Source organism: Athene cunicularia (genome assembly GCF_003259725.1).
Source record: "Athene cunicularia isolate RWA chromosome Z unlocalized genomic scaffold, athCun1 chrZ_part1, whole genome shotgun sequence".
NCBI classification, from domain to species: domain Eukaryota; kingdom Metazoa; phylum Chordata; class Aves; order Strigiformes; family Strigidae; genus Athene; species Athene cunicularia.
This window is the reverse complement of record NW_020799142.1, coordinates 5659644-5680884: the sequence shown is the minus strand read 5'-3', so window position 1 is coordinate 5680884 and position 21241 is coordinate 5659644.

Here is a 21241-nt window from a genome sequence, read left to right as displayed (position 1 = left end):
ATTATCAGGGCAAATGGAAACACTGGAGAGCGGCTTAGCATAAAACCTAGGAGAAAAGCACTGCACAGAAACTGAATGGTGCCAGCTATGTTGTTTATTCATCAGTCTTCTAAATGTATGGATGGGGCAAAATGCCCTCATAAAGCTTTATTTTCGGAATTATCTTGTGAAATTATGCTTACACTTAGTGATAGGCTGCCACAAAACAAAGACAGGAGGCAGGGGCTTTGGATTAAGTCAAAGAATATAAGGCTAACTGAAGGCAGGTTGCTCACTGATAGATATTGCATCTGAAGAATGATGATGGGGAGAAACAGTTCATTTGCTTTGGCTCAAAAATATATGCCAGAGGCCTCATTCTGTCAGAGACATGCACTAGCTAAGTGTTCTCTGTGATTAGGTGATTAACCCATATAATATAACATAACACCAGCAAGTATACTTCTATTCTACAACACCCTCCCCAAGACAAATTACACCCACATCATGTTAATCTTTCTCTCTGGACGGGGAGCAGGAAACATGGACCATTACTAAGACTCTCAGCAGAAGGAATGATGTATTTTATATGCGTAACATCAGGTGCACAAAAAGGGTACATCTTTCTAATACTGTCCCCAGGGTGAAAACTGGACAACCAGTGTCATCATTAATCTTACAGCACTGCCTAAAATGGTACAGTTGTTTAGTCCAACAAAGCCATTCTTAACAGCCAGAATACATATTTGATTTTGATCCAGTGATAAATGTTTTTTGTTGGCTTTCTGGAAGGCCAGTAACTGGCTGTATTAAGTAGCTGTGAGGAAGCTGAACCCAAGAGTCAATATAGAGGGCTCGAATTTTCAGATCCTTTCTGAGAAGGACAGTAATCTTTTTACAAGACACATCTCCAGAAAACTGTCTTTGGAGTCTACAATGTAGCACCAATATTCATTCACCTCCTGTAATTATATTAATAAATTAAAAATATACAATCACTGTAGTTTCTTGCTTGTAATTCAATCAGTGTTTAAAAATGAGTCTTATACTAAGTTTTCAATTCAGTGCTATATTTGTGTAGCATCGGAAAACCAGACATCAGGTGGGGTCTGAAATCTCTCTAGCTCTTGAATAATGAAAACAATATTAAAGAAAGCATAAACTTTTCTCCACTAAATCATCCTTTGAACATTAAGAAACTGTTCACAGGAGTTAATTAGGTTATGCACATGCCAATGCAAATGTTCTAGCCTTTAATATTTCAAAAATATTTGGAAAGGATTTTTTTCTGTCCATGTAGAATTTATTTATGTAAATTATCACCACAGACCCAGCACAGCCATACATTACACCTCTTCATTTGCTCCTGTTGAAACATATACTACTTCCTGAAAACAACCAGCATCAGTGAAAACAGAGGAATAAAATGGGATTAAAATCGGAGTTTTGCAAATGTTTCAGACAGTTTCAAAAAACTCATGTTCCATTAACTACAGGTCTGTGGAATAGACAGCTCAGATTATGGCAGAAAACTACATGCATTTTATTTGTCTATTTACTCAACAGTTTGAATAGGAATGAGTACTTACCCTGGTAACCCTTGTGTGACATGGAGACTGAGAGAACTTTTTTAAAGACACAGATGCTACACATAAGGTATGTGGCCTGTGGATTTGCACAGTGCCTTATTCATGAACGGTGAGAATGACACCATCTTACCCTCAGTGAGCTGTGTCTTGAAAATCATACTTCTGGAAAAGAACATTATTTATATTACATATGAATAGTTACAGTTTGTGTAAGATGTGAATACCTCTTTTTGGTTGTGCACCCACTGGAACACATAACATATCCTTACCTCCTTCAATGGAAAGGTAACTTTGGATTTAACGGCTAGCCATGTGGCATAGCCTTGTGAACATCACAAATGGTACTTTTATTCATTTTCCATAATGAATAGAGAATATATAAAGCCACTGCACATGCAGACAGCCTTGTGAATCCACAAAAGTTCAGAATGGAGTGGTATAACTGGAAACAGATAATTAGGTGCTTATGCACACTAAAACTTAGCAGAGGACTATTTTTTTTAAAGTGGGTACCTTTTTGAATTAAGAGAAAGAACCTTGACTGAATACATGTTCATGACCTTTTTACAGTTGTGCATCCACTTGAGTGGTTGTGCGAATAAGCATATGCAGAACCTAACAATTAATATTGATCTGAGCTTATGGTTCCCAAGGATAGGATTACTCATAAGAGAAAATATTTGTTCATTCTGTATGCACTCCCACTTATCAGCCTGTTGTTAATATTTTCTTGCCTCCCTCAAATACCACTTTTCCAACATAAATCCACATAGACCTTTATCATATATTTGCTAACTACAGAAAGCAGATAACCATTCCTCAGATGGTATCATTTTGTATGGAGTCCAGTGACTATTTCTCCCTAGAAAGCTTTTCAAATGCTGTCATGTAGGGACTGCCTCCTGAGGAGTCTTACAGGAGGCAGGTGCTATTCCACATTATTTTGTTCAAAAATAAGGAAGGAAAATGCAGGTATCTACTTCCCATCATGGCGACAGGATGGATAAATATGGCAGCAGAGTTAGGAATACGTCATCCAGAGGCTTGAAAGAATTTCCTTGTGAAAGACCCATCACTACTTTCCAGGATCTGTCCAACCGCAGATCTGACTCATGGAGGCCACATCATCCTAAAGCTCTAAAAGTGTAACACGTCCCAAAATGCAAACCGACATGACAGGACAAGGGTTTGTAGTGAATATGCAGTGTGGTACACATGCAAATAATCATCAGAGAGTTATTTGAAGTGTACATTTCTTGGTTGGTGGCCATCTGTTTTGTTCAGCATTGGAAGAGGGTTTAGTGTTGTGAAAAATGAGAGGATGCCTCGATCCATCAAAAGGGTGCTATTCATAGAAGCTTCCTAACACAGTAACAGATAACAATGATATAACCCCACAATGTGTCCTGCTACCTAGATTACCATTTTGTTTCCACACAAACCATTTGTTGCAATTTGTTTAAACCAGGAAATTTACAGAGCACAATGTGGAGATTAAGTATCTCCTTCTACCATCTCATTACCTCAAGAAGTGCTGCGTGTTACTGCTGACTTGTTTACATTGCATTAACAGTTTTTAACCGCTTTCCTAGGAAACAAACTATATTAGAATTTAATAGCCCAGGAAGTTTCCTGGCAATGAATAGATAAATATATTCCCTTTAATTACTCTGAGGTGTATCCTAGAAAGGTATTACTTCTATCCTAGGAATTTCTGAACAGTTTCCAGTTGGAAACTGAGGCAAAAGATATTAGACACAAAGAGGGAGTGAGCGAAGAGAGGTGATGAGTACAAGCTTGCCTCTCTGCTTTGCTGGGTTGTTTGCTCAGCCAAACAGTTTGGATTATCAGATAAACTATTGTAAATCATTGCCATTTTTCTAATGTAAATGAAACCATTCAGAGTGGGATGCCTACTTTCAAAAATACATAACGCTAAATAATTATTCTGCAGATCTATTTGCACAAGAAAGCAAAAAGCTCTTCTATTACCACTCTTCAAGACCTAAGAAGAGCCCAGTCAAGAGTAGCTGAACATGTTTTAGGGAAGGTGTGCATGTAAGAGAAAAATGGTTCAGTAATGAGTAGTAGTAGGAGGAAGAGGTGTGAAAGACTTCTACTGTTACAGTGCTGGCTGGCTTTGATAAATTGCCGCAGAGAACAGGCAAGAGTAAATATCAGAATTAAGAGTCTGCTGTTTCTCCAGGGGCTATGCTAATGACCTTACCCTAGCTCCTGCTGAAATCAAACCTCAAAGCTATTAACTCGTCCAGCTGACTGAAAAAATCCTGCCCCGAAGAATATTTTAATTTTTCATAATTTCTACAAGGTGGCTAAAAAAATGCAAACAGCCAAGCCTTTATTCTAACATACATGGAAAGCTTCTATTTAAGTGGCTATGTGACTGATGCAGTGTATTGGAGCCTCAGGGGAAAAATATCAAGACTAAATATAGATTCATCAGTTTATAAAATGCAGCCACATTTCCAGGAAAATGTATACATCACACTCTACTGAAAATTACTTATTTCCCACGGTTTTCATGTACAAGTACTAGATGGCTGATTTAACAGATGTAAAGATTAATATTAGTCATAGGAACATGTAAACTAAATACTTCTTTGAAGACTGCCCTTTAAATCTCATTAGTTCAATCTGACCCTGAAAGAGCTCTGATTTAGAAATTATTTACACTGCACAGATTGTTTGTCCAGATTTAGAGTTCTTTTCTGAAATGAAAAACGTGAAGATGAATTTAAAATTTCTCAGATGAATAGGCATGGGGCTTGAAATCTTCCTTTTACAGAGGTAACTGCATTTTATTTCAGTGTTAATAAATACACTTTTGGAAGATTGTGTTGGGTTTTGTTTTTGTTTTTTTCCTCTAGGTTAATTTCTAGTTACTGCCCATCAGTCTCTGTGTAAAACTATCTCCTCCATCAGAAAAAACAACACAACCAGCCAGAGAACAAACATATAGGATTAGTACATTATGAAGAATAAAGAGCAGCTTTCAGCTCTCTGTCATGGACTGTATTTATCACATTTCTTTCTACCCAGCTCCTAACAACACCGAGGAGATAAAGTAGGCTGGATGCATTTTTCCCGTACAGTGTGTTTTACAACAACCATAATAGTAAGAAGACTGGGAGATGATGCACGCATTTTTCTTCTTCCCAGTTTTTATTTTTCTTAGAAAGAAAAAATGCTTCTGCAAAAAAAGTGAGCTTAGACTTTTCTGTCTGTTATGCTAATATATTCATAGAAAAAGCTGGTGCTAAGGGCGGTTCTCCAATTAAGACAAATGAGGCACATTGAATTTCTCCCTCAGGGCACAGCAGGGGTGCTGGCAAAATCTACTTTATTCTTTCTGTCAGGGCTGAACTGGAAACAAAAGCATGAAAATTCAACACATCCACTTACAGAATAATAAAGGCTGTTGTTTAAAGCGTGAAGAGTTTTGGCACCCTTCTGGGGCTTTATGCAAATCATTCTTCCTCTCAACTGCTACCAAACCATCGGTCTTGGAAATTAAAGATGTACTTGGTCGGTTAACAGCTGAAAAGAGAAGAGCAGTCTGAAAGTCAATTAGATTTGTATTAAGCAAATAAATCAGGTCTGACTGATATTGGCTAAACTAAAATGCATTATTATGGTCTGACAGTAATTCTAATTTGATTGACAAGTGTATGTAGTGTATTATTAAGCTAAATGAAAGATGTGAATAATCCTATTATTTTTTCAGAACCTCTTTCAAGCAAATAGCCTCCCCCTCCCCCAAAACACAATAAAGACCACCAATGTTGTATTGTTAAATACAGTATGGTTAAAAAAACCTAGAAGTGTATTTTATGAGATATTAAAATAATCAAGACAGAGTATGATCTTTAGATTTTTTTTTTTTTTGTACAAACTTTTTTGTGGGTATTCTTAAGTACAGAAATGTATGAGGTTAATGTATTTTGGGTTTTTTTGTTGTTGTTCTTTCTGTCTCCTTTACATCACTCCTGAAAGTGATGGTGATGTATATCATGCGCTAATAAAAATGCTAGCACCTTGCTTGGAGTGGTACTGTTACCAGACATGGCATCAACTGTAACAACAATGGCAGATTTTAGGGAAAACAAAACCACTTAGCACATATAATGTTAATACGAATAATGCAGCTATTAAGCAAATACATATTTTTTTTTTCCCATTCTAGGGGCAAACACACTACGTACTATCACAACTAGCAGAGTCTGTGCAATTAATGCCCCAACCTGACCTTATACAATGGTATATGCAACAGTATGTGAGCATAATTTAGATAGACAACCATCCTCAGTGTATATATAGAACTGGATTTGTAATGTAAATGACTCTATAGGTGGCTGACTGTCCATGTTTGTGTACTAACACCCAGTTCTGCATGTTCATGCCAAGGTTTTTTCTTTCAGAAGCAAGGCAGTTACAAACATACTTGTGCAGTAGTGGAAGTCTGACAGCCAGCTTTATCATCTTTCCTACATCCCAAGAATAAATTATTAATGCTGTACATCGTGGTGGTTTTTTTTGTTTGTTTTGTTGTTTTTTTTTTTTTTTTTTTTTTTTTTTTTTTTTTTTTTTTACATGGTCAGGAGCCAGGATTTGCTTGTCCAAATAGAGCACAAAACCCAGACAGATCAGTGTTAACCTTAAGACTATAAAGTATCATAAAGTATCATAGTAACTGGTAAAACAGTGATGGAGTACTTTATATAACTAACTCACCAATAACTGCACAGTTTTGGTCACTGTTTTTTGGGCTCAGGTTTTATATATTTGAAGGATATCACAAGATTTTAATAGGGACAACATGTCAAATTCCTCTTTGCCTCAAGCTTTTCTGCATTCGTAGTTTTGAGGAATCCTGGTTTTTAGAGATAACATATGAAAAACAGAAAACCAGTGTGAGTGAGTAAATATCGTCTTACAGAGGGAAGTGGAAAATAATTTTGTAAATGCTTTTAAAACTCTGAATTCAAGGCTAGAGCTGGCAGATTACTTCAAGAAAGCATTCATAAACATATGCTGGAATAAAAATAATGTATCTACTTGATGGTGTTCAGAGATTTTTTGTTTTCCATAAACTTTTGTACATTTGTACAAGCGCATTTGTACTTTTTGTTTGTTTGTTTGTTTGTTTCATTTTCAAGAATATTAATTGAAAGTAAAGAGCTGGGCAATAGCCATGCAAATCCTTGTGGTGAAGTGAACAGCAAACTTTCTCTAGATTAAAAAAAAAAAAAGTAAAAAATGAGTGTTAAAAAAAATAAACTTGCTGTGCCTCTGACTCTGCTTAAAATCCTCACACCCCACCTTTTAAATCTGATATGTTTTATTATGAGATATCATTATTGTAGAATAAAATGGAGTTTTATTTTAAAGTGCTAAATAATTTTTTTTTTCTTCCACGTTCTTATTCATTAGTCTCAGGATTTTAAAACCAGAGTCGGGAGCTAACACTGGTAGGAAGCAAGCTTGGGAGATGCCTCCAGAGCTGCCCCCTCTCCAAGCTGAACCAGCCCTGGTCCTCCAGCCTCACAGAGCAGGTGCTCCAGCTCTGACCATTTTGGTGGCCCTCTGCTTGAAATTCTTCTAAACTACAACACCCCCCTGATCATTATTGTGCTGCTAATTATTTCTGGGAGTGATATTTTTTGGAAAGAATAATAACTAATGAGATATTTTCACTTAATTCATGTGAGTATAACATTATGTTAATAAACAATGTTACCTCACCACATTTAGTTTGGATGTTTATACAGACAGCGTACATACACACCGGTATTCCAGAAATAACTGTCTTTGGGTACTGTTACCAGCTTTTAGAAAGGAGGAGATGTTGGCAGTTAGCATTGTGGACGCAGGATGAGGAGGCTGAGTTCCAAGCAATGCAACAAACCTTTAGGAAACATTAGTTCATTCCACTGTGATCAGTATTGGTCTTGAGAATTGGGGCTCCCTGGTATGCATCAGTTTACAAGTCGGGAGGGAAGTAGGAGGGACTTTTGTTATCCCTTACCTGCCGGTTCCTGAACTCATGGCTGGCTTGCACCTAGCTGGGTAATGTTTGCAGGCTGCTCACTTAGTGCAGCCAGAGGAGCCTACTATTTATTTCTCCTTTGCATCTCATACCTCAAACCTAAATCATGCTCTATTTCTTAACAATGTTAGACCCACACATGGATTAGAAAAATGGAAGAAAAGGTTTGGTCTTTTTTTCTTTCAGTTGTGATTGACACTCTTCTGGGAAAGAGAGAGGTCAGCTGTTTCAGACAAGTCTTTCTCATCTGTTATAAATACAGTAGAGGAACAAACACAAACCCCACCCCCACCCCGAAATTAAACAGAAGAACTGAAATCTTATGGGAATATTGCTCAAAAAAAAGTGCAAGACCAAGGTTTGAAAACCTCTGGATTTAATGAAAAGATCGGTACCTTTCACAGTATTATTTGCTAATTAAAAAAATAATTAAATCTTGCACAGCCTATTGAATCACAGTGCAATAATTCCTGGCAAGTCACAGAATCACAGAAGGATTGAGGCCAGAAGTGACCACTGGATATCACCCAGTTGAAACCATCTGTTCAGATCAGGATCAGTTAGATCAGGTTGCTCAGGGATTCAGAAATCTCCACAGATGGAGGCTTCACAACCACTCTAGCAACCTGTTGCCCAGAGTGAACTGTTTGATCACTTTTCTATTAAAAAAAAATAAATATTCAAATGGAATTTTCAGTATTTGAGTTTTTGCCCAGTGGCTTTTGGCCAGTCACTGAGCACCACTAAGAATAGAGTCTGCCTCATTCTTTATTATGCCCCTCCACCCTCTAATATTTATACACATGGATGAGATTCCCCTCAGTCTTCCCTTTTGCAGGATGAACAGTCCCAGCTCTCTCAGCCTCTCCTCACATGTCGGGTACTTCAAGCCCTTAATCAACTTTGCAGCCCTCTGTAGGACTCTAGTGTACCTATGAGTCTCATACTGGAAAGCCCAGAACTGGACTCAACACTATGTGTTTCTCAGTAGCACTGATGAGGAAAGAAGGACCACCTGCCTTGACCTGCTGGCAACACTCCTAATGCAGCCCAGAATGTACCACTTGCTGCAGATTTCCAGTTGAGTTAACAGGAAGACATACACAAGCACTGAATGTTCCACAACAATCTTTGGCAGTCAGTTCTTAAATGCAATATCCTAACCCCTTTCTTTGCACAAACTCATGAACAGAATCTCAATTTTACTGGAAAGGAGACAGAAAGCTTCAACAATCTGAAGGGATTCCACATTGACCATTAGGTCAGTGACACCTGTGTATCCCATTGTGAATGACTGCTGTTTCTAACCTAACTACAAGGAATGCAGCTCATCCAGGATTGAAAGGGGATGGAGGGAACTGCATGGCACCTACCACTGCTTGCATTTAGTCTCACTTGTACCTGAAACTCACACTGGCAGCTGAAGACATTTTCACAGTAGGTCTCATTTTCTTCTTTTACTGTTACTTTGACCACTGATGTACAAACAGGTCTCTTTCTCACTCTGTCTGTCTGTGTGATATGTAGACTCTTTCTCAGCCTTCAAACCTCTCTATCAGTGAGACTGGAGATTTCTCAGGCTTCTTATCCTCCACTCTAAAGGGAAGACATCAGCTAAAGGGAAAACCGGATTTCCACATCAGCTTTTAAAAAGAATTGTCACAAATATTAATAAACACTTACAAGTGGATTAAATGGCAGATGTTTTTGCTCTTCTATCCACAAGGAGCCATTTTTTTCCCACACGTGGCAAACACTGTTTTCTAGCACCTCCAGTCCATACTGATCATCACGTGCCAGAAACAGTGCTGAAAGCTATATTCTTCTTTAAACAGATCCCACCCAAGTCCTTTCACAGTTAGGTTTCGTATTTCCAGGTTAGCAATGTATATACACAACACCAAAAAAATGCTTTTGAGATGTAAAGGAACAAAGCAATGATCCAAAGCTGTTCTGTGTTTTTTATGTCTTGTGTGGGTTTTGTTTTTTTTTTTTTTTTAATATATATTTTTGGTTTTTTTTGTTTTTTTGTTTTTCTAAACTAAAATTTTAGATTTAGGGCTGCACAGGTATTGTTTTTGCTTTAACATATAGCACCGGATGTGGATATGCTATCCACTTAGATACATCTATATTTAATAATGTCCAGTACTAGCAGCACTTTGATGAGCATAAAGCAAAAGTAAAGAGGAAATTAATTTAAACTCTAACATTTTAGTTCTCAGTTTTATTAGCAACAAGCTGTAATAAATACAATACAGTGCCAAAAAATATTGGAAAATTTAGACAATTATTACTTTTTAACCCAGAAGCACTCCCTCCTCACATTCAAATTAGAAGCTGGGTACTATTTTAAAGATATTTATGGTTGGGGGCTTTAAAACAAATACGAATAGTTCATTTGGTAAAACTTCAATTAATGTTGAGGGGATTATACCTGTCTCTTGTTTTTTAAAGGTTTTGAAAGTTAATCTAAAAATTTGTTTTCTTAAGATAATATTATTTAAAAATATCACCCTATACTTTTATGTTTAATAAGCTGAAGACTTGCAATTGAAGGTAAATAATACTATAAAGCTCAGGATACCCAACGTGCCTCTTAATCATATAAATAATGCATGATTATATGATCACTTTTTAATGGCAATTCCCTAACTTATAGCTACATATTAAAGCCACAGTAGAATGTTTCTGTAACACACATATATATGAATAATACTTAATTTTCCTTCTAGATCTTTATTAAGATTCTTTTGCATCTGCAAGCATTTCCAAATTAGCAACTTCCTGTTAACTTCAGATAATTTAAAACAAGTAACTTGACATACCTACTAAAATCTTATGGTTGTGATACAATGTGGTTTCATCACTCCTTTTCACTTTATATTCTTTTTGCCTTATTGAACTGCAGTTGATGGACATTTAATGCACTTGCATTATCTTCTCACGACCAACCTTATCATCTAGCACTTGCAAAAGCTACTCAAACTTCTTTGCTGAAATGACCGGACTTGTGGTAATTTACCAATGCAAATAATTTTTTTAAAAAATGAGAAGAGCTTCAGTGCTATTTTCCAGGAAGATAAATACCACCAGCATGGGGAGGTAAGTATCATGGTGAAACTGAGGTGGGAATCCCAAGGTTTAGTTCTTAGGTGGTATAGTTCTTAGGAAATTCTTACCTTTAGAGAGAAATGTAAAGAAAATATAAACTTGTGATGCAGATATTTCAGTATTATAAAAATATGACAGGTCATAACATAATTCTTAGTATGATCTCATGGACAATGTTGCTGACTGTCTGAAAAGTGTTTTTTAAAAAGTGTTTATTGATATTATAGTATTACAGAACTTAAAACAGTAGACTGGCAAAATAAATATTCAGGTTTTTGCAGCCCTTTTCATTTTAGCTTTTCACAGAACTTTATGAACACTATTGAATCAGGTTTCAGAACACGCCCCTGATGTATGTAATATCAGGAAAAGTAATTCTTGGAGTGACTGCATTGGAAAATAATCCAGGTATGAAAGAAAACAAATTACTAGCAGTACAGTAGAAGAGATGTCCATGCTAACCATGTCTGTCCCAGAGAGCCTTTGCAGTGTCAGGATATTCTTTTTTCTGCTATAAATGTATGAGAGCTTTTGGCAACGCTAAATGCAAGTTGCCCAAAGTGAGAGGAGACCAGAAATCCAGACCAATTACAGTTTCAGATCAAAGTAAAAGTCTATTTTCTTTTGATGCCTCAACACATCAGCATGATTCCTAAGGCCTGGCTAGAGCAGAATGGAGAAAATTAGGAAGGCTGTTTGTCTTGTACAAAAACACTTAGCTTAGAAATCTGAAAAAGAAAAGGAAAAATAAATTAAAAAGAAAAAGGTGTTTACATTTCTGGTAAGTCTGTAAACCTCTCCTACCGACTGGCTGTTTCCTGACCTCCTCCCTTTTTTTCTTTTCTTTTTTTTTTTTTTTTTTTTAGGCGCTTTTTTTAGCATTTTGAATGGCTGTCACACTGCTATATCATAACCTGGGAAAGTTCTAACCCTCTGGAATTTAGAAAACTAACCACTCTGCCCCAGAACTTATGAACAATTTATTTGTAGTTAATTTTTTATGGATACTAGAGACATGCTTTTTTAAATAAATATGTATATAAGCAAGGGATAGTTCTAATTTTAAAAATACATTTTAAAAAAATTTAAATGCTTTTCAAGTTGGAGATTTACTAGACCATGTAATGTGACCTGCAAAGTACAATCCAAATTTGACCAGAGTCATGCTGAACAACTTCCCTGAAATCATTCAAGACACCTGGTATTGTGAAATATACAGTCCCTCCTCCTGTATCGCACCTCTCCAGGACAGTAGTGCTCCTTTTATTCAAGTCTTAAAGAATAATTTCCTTATATTGAATTAAGGCAGTCTCAGAAGTGGGTGAGGGGCAGTGAATTCTTCATGTTTGCTAGTTTAATCAGATGGAAAAAATTTATCATGAGTTTGTACCAGCTCCAGGGCATCTTGGAGGTGGTGGATAAAGAAAAGGTTTTGAATGTATTGCCATTCTGTATTACTGTAACCTTTCAACTGTGCGAATGAGAAACCAAGTGACCTGACACATATTTCATGTAACAATGGTCACTCAGCTAATTGTTTCTCCACAGAAATCACAGAGGCTGCTGCCATTGCATCCCTGCATCCTTCTTCTAACCAGAGAAGGTGAAGATGTCAAACAGGGACTGCACATTTGTCCATAAAATGGATGGAAATGGAAAATTTTGTCCTCTTCATCACTTATGGGTCGTAAATAACATTCGGTTTGCCTAGTCTGCACATGACATGTACACTTCATTTTCTATCTATACAATGGTCAAAAAGACTGGTCTGAAATTGGATATTTCCGTTCACTTTATATTCTATAATTTTTCTATTAAAACCAAAGTATATGGGAAGGACTTTTCCAATTATGTAACATACTTCCAAGAAAAAAAACAAGCTCCAGGAAGCTGATTAACAGTGATTCCAACGCTAATTTACTTTGCGAGGGGGGTGGGGGTCGGGGTGGGCGAGGAATAAAACAGTGCAGGATTATTCACTGAAACTATTTCTGTGGTTTAGGTTTGTAGACCCAGGGCTAAAATAACAGTGGTCAAAGATTCTCAGACATAATGTTTATTCTGAATTATTGGTGTCTGGTAAATTCCATCTTAAATTCCTTTTGGGGCATTACAAAATTAAGCATTTATTTTAAAATTGTAGTTATCTTCCCACACTCTCAGCCCTCCTGAAAGTGTAAAACTGGGCTGTTCTGGAAAGAAAAAAAATGATCAGCTCTTACTATATTTTTTCAGCTGGACATTGTGCGTGCTGTGGAATGCATTTGCACAAATACGATACTACTTTTACATTTGGTGATATTTCGGAACAAGCTCTTGTAAAACAATACTCCATTTTCTGTGGTTTGGGGAGAAGCCAACACAAAATTTAGATTCCTTCCTTTTTCATATATGAACTCTAGAATAAACAAAACTAACTCCATAAAGAGTATTTACAATGCTGTCATTGTGTGGGGTTCAGCACAACTACAAAATATTACGTTGTGTAAAATTAATGCTGCTGAAAATATATGTTGCCAGCAGCTTGGATAATTACAAGGAAAAGCAGTTAGTAATGAATTCCTTTTACTCAGAATTCAAATCTCAGGACTGAATGTTGCCCATTATTGTAGTTCAAAGGCAACTATCTCTAGAATTGTTCTTTTAATGTTTGCTAGATGGTTTTAGTTGTTCTTTTCTTGTAGGCACACAATTGTTGTCTTGATCTTTGTGATAAAAAGAGCTACACTGGAGCTTTGTAGTGAATCCAGTTGGTTTGGTAATGTGCCCGTAGTCAGAATTCCAAAGTGGGAAGACAAAAGCTCAGAAAATATAAGGCTGAGAGCTGTTTGTTCAGGGCTGTGGGAATTTAACACAGGCCTACAAAGTCAATGAGCTCTCTCCGTTACATCCACATTCATAAAGTAACTATCCAATTCTACGCTCTTCTGTCTTTTCCCAAACCAGAGTTTTAACCACACTTTAAACAAAATGTGGCAACCTGTCTGCAGCTCTGCTCCTGCCAAAATTCCTAGCTTACTATAATTCTTTTCCTTCATGTTAAACCTGTTACCTTATCTCATTCGAAGTTGCATTTATTTCCCTAAATAACTATGCATCAACAGAAAGGGTTTCGTTTAAACAGACAAAAGCAAAAGCTGCTTTTGAAAGCAAGCGTCAGTTTTCACAGGGTCACAAATTACATTCCAAAGATATTTTATAAGGCTTTCCAAAAATAAAATTAGAATGCATGTCCGTCATTTATATCTTAATTGAAAACATGGGATTCTAGGTTGTATCTGGATAATCTGTTGCATCTGTAGATCTCAAAAGACTTTGTAAAATGCTCTGTAAAAGGTGAGGCACAGAGGCTGAGGCACAGAGATGGTGTTCCAAGTCAGAGACAGAATGAGGAACAAAACACGGGGCTGGCAACAGCAGCTCCACCATATGTCTCGCTACACTGCTACTCTGAAATGCAAAAGAGAAGCAAAGGAACTAGCAGAAGAAGGGAGAGGGAGGAGGAGTGAGCAAGGCTTGGATACCTTCTCAGCAGCTGGAGTAGCAGCTCATTGCTGGTGGCCTTCTTTAAGTGCAAGAGCAGCGGACTTGATAGACAGAATGACAGCTAGAGAAAATTTGTGGTTGTCATTCCAGATGAATGATATTTGGCTGTGGCACTGTGGCAAGATTTACACCTAAGAGAACTTTTGGAAAATATGCAAGGAGCCAATAATATATAACTGAGATAAACTCAGTTAGGGTTCAGCCTAACCAAGAAAGCATTGGTCATATTATTTTAGAGGAAAAGCTAGCTGCTCTTCTCAAGGTGTCCAGAAGCTTGACAAGCAAACATCTGCCAAAGGAAGAGGTTACCCATTCCTGAAGCCACAGGAAAACGTACTGTGGGACCAAGCTTCCCAGAAACAGGTGTTGCCCACAGCACAGGCATAGAGTGTAGAGGTATCTTAAATTCTCCCTGCCTTCACTTCTTCCCTGAGTCATACGACAGGATGGAGACATTGGTGGTTACCTCTAAGTTGTAAGGAAAGGTCAGCATCTACTGGTGCCTTTGGTCTTTTTCTTTACTTTTTTGAAACCAAATATAAGTCAACATATCAATCTCAATGTAATACAGTCAACTAAAAAGATACAGGTGAGATAGGAGAGAGGGGAAATGGTGACACCTCACTCTCCTGATAATGACAGGGTACTTTGCTTCATAATACAGAGCTATCAATAACCACTGTCTGTGTCTTACAAAACTTTTCTGCTTGCAGAAGTACTCCTCTGGTTTAGACTAATTCTTGCCATAGTGACCTGCGCAGCTGCTCAGCTACTCAGTCACCTGAAACCTGTTTACATTGTTCTTCCTGTTGTACAGTAAGCACATAGGCATGCACAACATCATGAGCACAAACAGGAATAAGATGACTGTCCTCAGAAAGGCCGTATGGTCAGTGCCCGTGCATTTGCACCCTCTAGAATATGATCAGATTGTATATCATGCCTGGGGCTTCAGCACCCGGAGTTGACTGCTGACCTCACGGATTGAATGAGTTGCAGATTGCTAACAGGAACATGTCACTAGCTCACAAAGGGAACTCAGGACTCACCTTAATCAAATAACAAGAATGAACGGTAGAATCTATAATCAATACATCTCCCACTTATTCCTTTAGTTTAGTGCAAAATGGAAAGGTTCCCAGTCTTCTTTCCATAGCACTAGATCTCTGGCCATGGGGATAGCTGTCAGTCTTTTAACAGCATTTCTTCTGTTTTAATTCACTAGGGGGTAATCCTAAAAAAAGCTAATGCTCAAGCAGCTTCTTACATTGAGATATGCCCAAATTGCTATGAATATAACGGCCGCCACAGATTTCAAGGAAAGCCATTTCACTAGCAGTGTGTGGACTTTTCTGCTTGAATTAAATGACTGGGTAATCCCACTAAAGAATATGAGGAACAATATTGTCACAGTGAGTGATGTTGGGAGATCTCTGAATATGACAGGACTTTTCTAATGCTGCTCTTCTTGACTTATAGTCTCTGTACAGAATAAAACCTTGACATTGTGTACTTGGACTAAAATAGCAAGCAGAATGACTGAATGGAGACATCTATTAATTTTGCATTAAACAACTCACCTGGTATCTCATGGGGAGCTGTGATTGAAAATGTGATTTCATGGCTACTCAACAAACTACATAAAAATCTCTTTAAGGACTCTACCAATAAGAAAGAACTTTTCCTCTTCAGTTCAAATATCTTGAGCCTGATTTATGGATGACCTGAAATCTTACTTGCACTCTATCCACCGTTTATTTCAAACAGCTTCAGTAGCTTCACTTGCAGCATCTAGGTTTGCCCAAAATGAACCACCCTGGTGGGGTTTTTTACAGTTTTGAAAACCCGGATCAGTGTCTGTGTGATTAAGAAAAAAAAATAATCTCAGTTCGTACTCTCTGGCACTTCAGTTGGTAAAATAGCTTTAAAACTGTGACCAAATAGCTGTTGGTTTCTACCCATGCAAGAATTCTGTTTTCTGCATGAAAATTAAGATATAAATTCATGCTCAATGGCTTCTTTGTTGGCTATTTATCTAGCCTTGCCTCTCTAAGCTTTAGACAGGCCATTTTATTTCTCATTTGAATTAGTCTAATTGCATTTAACAAGTGGGTAACGTACAATTCATATTACACCTCTCTTCCTGCTACTCTTCACTTCTTCATTACTGCACTCCTGAAAATGTCAGGTGTAAAAGTTTCTCATCAGACACGTATTTCGCTTTTAACAAACACTTGTGAAATTTTGTGGTCATTTTCTGCAATACATCTTCCTAAGATTTATGGTCTGTTTCACTTCAGCAGATTTCTGCCTATAAACACACTCATGAAGTTGCTCAGTCATAAACAATTGTCATCCCTTTCCCCTTCAAGAAGAGAGTAGTCTTATTGCATTGTAGATGGAGTTCAAGAAGCATTTGGAGTTAATTTACCCAAAGAACAGATGCAATGTTAATGTGATTCAGACATGATATCTCTTGTTACCCTCCAGTTGTCTTAACACAGGTTCTTTGTAATGTTCTTGTTTAATTCCCCATAGTTTCTTTGCAGCACTTATCTAGTGCTGTCCTCCCCTGCTCACAGATACTACTCTGAATAAGAGCTATGTAAAATTTGGGGTCCATGTTTACCCATAAAACTCTCCAAGTGTTAGTCTGTAGAATTTCTGCAAATCTACTTAAGAACATATGTGATGGGGGTTATGTCCTCCTAGTCATCAATTTCAGCCTGTACAATTATAATTCCTTGTCTTCCTTAGTTTCTTCCCTAAATTTATCAATGTCTTTAAAATCCTTACTCCTACTGCTTGTATTGGAAGGCTATATCAGTTTGGCAAACTAACAGTCATGATAGGTAAGATTATCCATCTTTTGATAATAGATGCAATTTTCTAACAGAGAAATATATTTGTTAATATAGCAGAAAGTATTTTAAAATGCCAATTTGAATTAACTTCTTCCTTACTTACCTCCGTGCCTTCAACTCTGTGCTTTCCTCCAGAACTTGTTCTAAAGCTTTTCAAGTTCTTGAGGTTAATTGATCATTCTTCGTCATTTTTCTTCTTAAATACAAGTATTTCATTTGCATTTTTTTGTGCCAATCATCCCCCAGGCTGGTTAATCAATTTTAAAAAACACTTAGTAATGGACCTCCAACTTCCTAGGCAGGATCTCTCAAGACTCATGTTGGAGAGTATTTAGTCCATTTACCTTGAGAACTTTGAGTCAAGATGTACACTGGTCTCACAGTTGCTAGATTTGCTTCCATGTGATGAAGCAAAACATCTTGTTCAATTCAAATAATTTACAGGAACTTGTTTCCTTCAAATACTTATTTCCATTTTAATTAACACCAGGTATGCATGTTTTGATTTTTCATGATAAAACTGAAGAATCAATCACTGAAATTTCATATTATCAGATAAATGCAAAATTGGTTCTCATTCATCAGTGCAAGATAAATAAATCTATCTTTATATTTCACTGCCTAATTTATTGTATATGGCTGTGAGTATACACAGGTGCATAATATAAAATTATTTTTAGAAATATGATTTTTCTGTTAAAACTGTTTTAAGGCAGTCTTTGAAAGAGAAAGCTTACACTTGTCTATCACTCCTTACCTTAATTGACCCTAGAAATCTTAAACTGCCAACGACCTTTCTGTTTCTATAAAGATAAATGACTAAAAAAGAAAATCTAGTTCTTACCATTCCTTTGTTTCCCCACAGAATTTTGTTACTAAAAGGATGACTGATACCTGAGATGACATTTTGTCTGTCCCCAGATGAGATTACTGAGAATGGTGACACTTGGACTGCTGCAGACTGAGCTCATCAGTCTTCTGGGATTTATCTCCCATTACCTCATTGGTGTCAAATATTGTTTAGAAATCAGTTCAGGTGACTTATTATACAGGAACATCTTTAATGTCTTCCCCTTCTGAAGATCTATAACAGTTCTCCTTACCACGACTATGTCTGTATCTTTTGTGCTTTTACAATTACATCCCTGTGTAAACCATTTCATCCAAAACATCTAACACCCTAACAGTGAACAAAGAATGCAGGAAAAATATGCCATGACTATTACACAGGAAGTGAAAGCAAAATCTAGAACAGACTCCCTTTATGATCAAGTTTGTAGGACTTGATAGCATGTACTTTCTAAGGAATATCCTGGTCAAACTGGTCTGCTTGGAAGCGTGTTTGGCATATCTCAGTGAATGTTTTGAACACAGATATTGAACTGTGACAGATGAAAGTAATTTTTAGCATTTAAGTTAGTGAGTATTTAAAACCAACAACAAAAACACCTAACAAAGACAGTACCACAAATCCAAATACAATACATAGGCCATTTTCATATTTATGGTCTCAAAAACTTTTAAGATATCATGTTTAATTAACAGGTCATTTCATATGCTAACAACCAATTTACTTGTAGGTGTTTATGGTATATAAACGTACAAAGATTAAGAGCCCTATGCTTTTTGTTCTGAGTAGTAAAATGTAAAGTAATTCAAGCAGGAAGATTCTAGGGTAAGAGAATCAGTTGCATTGCAGCTGAAATAATGTTCTGCCTTCAGAGAGAAAAATATAAATAATTCTTTTCATACTGAGACATTAAGTTGTATGCTTCCAGAAAATACATATATGCATATTTATTAACATTTTCTGATTCAAATTTTTAATTGAATAGAAACTGCTTCACTGACTGCATCTGTTTCTGTCAAATACAGATACTTCTCTTTATAATGCCCTTCCTCCACCAGAGATCCCTGAGCTAATTCATGACACTTGACATTAATCACATGCACAGATCAACAAAGACTTTGCTTTCATATAAAAACTAATTTAGAACATATTTCTAAATTACTGCTTGTTATTGCAGTCAATTTAATTAGCTAGTTAATGACAATATCTGTTCATAATCCAAGTAGTCAAAAATACCAAGTTCAGTAATTAGACCATATAATTCCTTAACAACTCAATTTTGTAATGGAAAAGAGCTGTGCTTTAAGTCAATTTGCTTCTAGTACTCTCCTATATTCAAAATTAGAAATTCCTTAGTGTATTCTTTTGACATTCAAAGCTTGAGAGGGAATATTTGGGTTAGAAAGCTCAGCTCCCCTCTGTATTCCACATTAAATTGCATGTAAGTTATATTGCGTTATCATTCGCCCAGATCTTACTGAAGTGTATTCTATTTATCTATATACTGGACTGAAGAATCTACTTTAAAACAATAGCAAGAATTGAATCTTTGTTAGACAACTATAATGATAAAATAATTACAGATTGCTGTAGTAAATAATATTTTACTGTCAACACAGACACTGAACATTATTTCAGTCAAAGTGACAAAGGAAAACATAGTTTAGCATTTAAGACTGTTTAAAAAAATTCCTCACAACCTAACAAAGACAGTACCACAAATCCAAACTGACACTTATAGTAGCCTATGGAAATGGAAAAAATCCTGAAAAAAGCATTAGAATAAGCTAATTTCATTTCTCCCAGCTGCCTGCCTTTCAATTCTTTATCCCTGCTATCTGGTTTGAATAAATTTCATCTCTCACACTACAAGTAATGAGCAGGCAATGACTTATGAAGCAAAGAGACCAAGTTGAGACAGAATTAGAATACAATTTTAATGAGACAGAGCTGAGAAAGTGGAAGTGTTACTCTTTTGACAGACTTGGCAAAATACCCAACATTATTTCAAATGCTCTTTCCTCTAGATAGAGAAACTGTCATTTTTTAAAAAAATGAGAATACTCAGGAGAATACTTTCAGGGGTATATTGTTTATGTGATTTAAGTGAAGAACTAGTTATTAAAGAATTTGCATTATAGAAGATCAAATAAGACAAATTAAAATACACTAGAAGTCACACTGGATGACAGAGAACCCTGATGCTCTGCTCTGCTGGTACCTTTCTAGAGAATCAGTCTCTTCAAAGACTTTTTGTGGCCATATGAATAGAAGTATATCATCCTTGAGGTGTCTAGAGGAGTACTTATAATTACATTCCCAAGGTTTAGGATGTAGTAAGTCTTTCCAGTTCTGATGGCTCTGTGTCTCCAGCACCACTCCCACACCAACAATTTCAAAGGAGAAGGAGGGGCCTCAAGAAATTGAGTCTTCCTGCCCAGAAGAAAAAAAATCAAGACAGACATGCAAGCACACAAAAAGTTATGTTATAAAGACAGCAGAAATTTATCCAAAGGTCTAGTCGCAAGAATAAATGTATTTAATATAAGAATGAATTCTGGCACCCAGTAAAAGTGGCAGGAGACAATGAAGCAAAGAGTGGATTTGAGCTGTGGGGGGGAAAAAAAAGGTATTTTAAATATATGACAAAAGAAAACAAAGTCCTGAACAACGGGTTTTTTAGTAATATGAATTTAGCCTTCATGCCCTCCCTTTAAGAGGTGTTTAAAAAAATCATGTTCTGAATGGATCTGCTAATGGAACAAGTTGAAAGAATAGTAACTAGATTATACAAGTACCATTTATTTCCTAAATATCCCTACCTAAAATCTGCAGTTCTCATATTTGCCTGCTCTATACTTCTTTCTTACACTGAGCTACAAAACAAGGTTAGAGTACAGGCTAAGCCTACATGTTTCAGGGATCTGAGACTCTGTGTATCCTGCCTTTTCCTGACATACCTGAGATCATCCTGGTTACACTCCAAACTAGCTGGAGGCAAGCCACCTCTGATCCAAAAATTGTGTAATTGCTTTAGTGCCTCTTCGTAGGGTTTATTATCTTGGGCTCAGTGCCATGATAATGTGGTTACACAGCTTCTAGTCTGGACTAAATTCAGGTCTAGTTGGTTTGGAGTGAGTTCCCATTTGCCTGCTTTCAGCTGTGTAGACATAGCCCAACAAAATCACCTTTTGTCACTTTTCAGCACACAAAATCAGCTCATTGTCACTTA